A 2,213-nucleotide genomic window follows, 5' to 3' on the forward strand; every position below is an offset into this window, starting at 1 on the left:
ACCTCACCAGGCTCCCCCCACCTCACCAGGCTCCCCCCACCTCACCAGGCTCCTGGGCACTGAAAGCAGACGCCACCATCTTGGCTCAACATTCTCGCCACTCAGCTGGGGGCAGTTCCCAGATGGGATCTCCAGTGGCCAGCTACCAACCTGACCCCTCCCCAGCAGAGGAAACCCAACACAGTAGCTGCCCGACACAGGTGTGCAGTGAGACCAGGGAGCCACCTACGGGAGCCCCTGGGGGTGAGAGGTTCCCCAATTAGGAACTGCTAGGGGACAGGGAGATGGGGCTAAAGTCTGGAGCCTGAGAGAGAGACCAGGAACTGGGAAATCTCCAGGTAAGAGAGGGAGATAGTACCGGCGCTCATGTCATACCAGCCATCCCAAAAACAGACCCGTGAGATGCACTCTTTCTGCAGGGACTGGTGGGTGCCATTCCTGGCATTCAGGCACCGGTGCCAGGACCAGTCTTCCTACCATGGTTACCTCCACCATCCAGAGGACAGGACACCAGCTTACAACAGATGACCCCACCTACTGGATGCGAAACAGCAAAGAGATGGATCTCTAAAGATAGCCACAACCCAGGTTTCTTCCCCAGTTTTTTGTTTGTTGGTTTGTTTGTTTTTTCTCTTCTATCCCTCCAACCTCTGGCCCTCATGTCCCCAACATATGTGAAACCAAGAACTTGGCTTGAAGTAGGACTTTGAGGACTGAGTCATCTGAATAGTATAATAGAAAGGTGTTGTATAGGCCCTTTTTCTTCTTTCATTTTTCTTTCCCCCTCCAAATTTTACTGTTTTAACATCTGTATTTTTCTAAATACATATGTGTGTTAGTTCTATGTACTCTACTATCATCCCTTCTAAATACATATGTGTGTTAGTTCTATGTACTCTACTATCATCCCACCTACGTGCCCACCCTCAATTACTTCCTGTCTATTCTCTTGCTACTAACCTCTTCACTAGACTTCTCCTTCACACTTCCTAAGATATATTAACTCTATATCCTCACATCCCACCTCCTCAGCATATGGTCCTACACCCCACCCTCAATTTACTGTCCACGGTCAGAAACTGTAAACCTTTTTACAAAACTATTGATTATATTCTAGATAATAATTGAATCCAACATTTCTGTTCAACGAGACTAAACTGTAAACGTCTTAATAACAACAAATTGTTCATAGGTGGTATATTGTTGATATTGGGATCTGTTAACATTGTCCCTCCCCACAAAGGATAGGACTTGGAACCCTAAAAGAGCACTACAAACCTATAGGGTAAAAACAGCAACATCCCAGACCCACAGAGCTGGAAAGGAAGTCACAGGAGCATCATGAAAAGACAAGGGAAGAAAGTGCTCCAAACAAATCAAGACACCACATCATTAGGATCATTGGCAGCCAAGGCAGAAAAAATGACAGATTTTTCAACACAGACCCTAAAAGCTAGAGGATTCTGGAACAACATATATCAAGCTCTGAAAGAAAATGGGTGCCAACCAAGAATCTTCTATCTAGCAAAGATAAGCTTTAGATTTGAAGATGAAATAAAAACCTTCCATGATAAACAAAAGTTAAAAGAATTTATAGCTAGAAAACTGACACTACAAAACATCCTTGGAAAAATATTCCATGAAGACAAAACAAAAAACAATAATGAAAATCAGCAGAGGGAGGTAGTACCCTAAAGGAAAAACTAATCAAAGAAGAAAATCAAGTCAAGTTAAATAACAAAAATAAACAAATATGGCTGGGAATACAAACCAAGTCTCAATAGTAACCCTGAATGTTAATGGCTTAAACTCACTAATCAAAAGACATCATCAGCTGGCAGATTGGATTAAAAAAGGACCCAACAATATGCTGCCTCCAGGAGACTCATCTGATAGGAAAAGACATTCACAGACTGAAGGTGAAAGGTTGGGACAAATCATACCACTCACAGGGACTGTGGAAGAAAGCAGGGGTTTCCATCCTCATATCAACTAAAGTAGACTTCAAACCAAAGTTAATCAAAAGGGATAAAGAAGGACACTACATACTGCTCAAGGGAACCATACACCAACAAGACTTAACAGTTATAAATATATATGCCCCAAACAATGGTGCAACTATGTCATCAAACAAACTCTTCTCAAGCTCAAGAGTCAAATTGACTACAACACAATAAATAATCTTGGGTGAATTTAGCACATCTCTCTCACCA

At 42.7% G+C, this 2,213-nt stretch overlaps 1 long non-coding RNA gene across 1 annotated transcript; it reads right to left on the bottom strand.

Annotated features, from left to right (window-relative positions):
• Positions 1-755: 755 nt before the first annotated feature.
• Positions 756-1,091, bottom strand: LOC125614587. The gene is made up of 2 exons (XR_007345161.1): positions 913-1,091; positions 756-865 (listed from the first exon to the last, which is right to left on the bottom strand). It is a non-coding gene; the product is annotated as an uncharacterized LOC125614587 (long non-coding RNA).
• Positions 1,092-2,213: the final 1,122 nt, after the last annotated feature.

Source organism: Marmota marmota, unplaced genomic scaffold (assembly GCF_001458135.2).
Source record: "Marmota marmota marmota unplaced genomic scaffold, marMar, whole genome shotgun sequence".
NCBI lineage: Eukaryota > Metazoa > Chordata > Mammalia > Rodentia > Sciuridae > Marmota > Marmota marmota.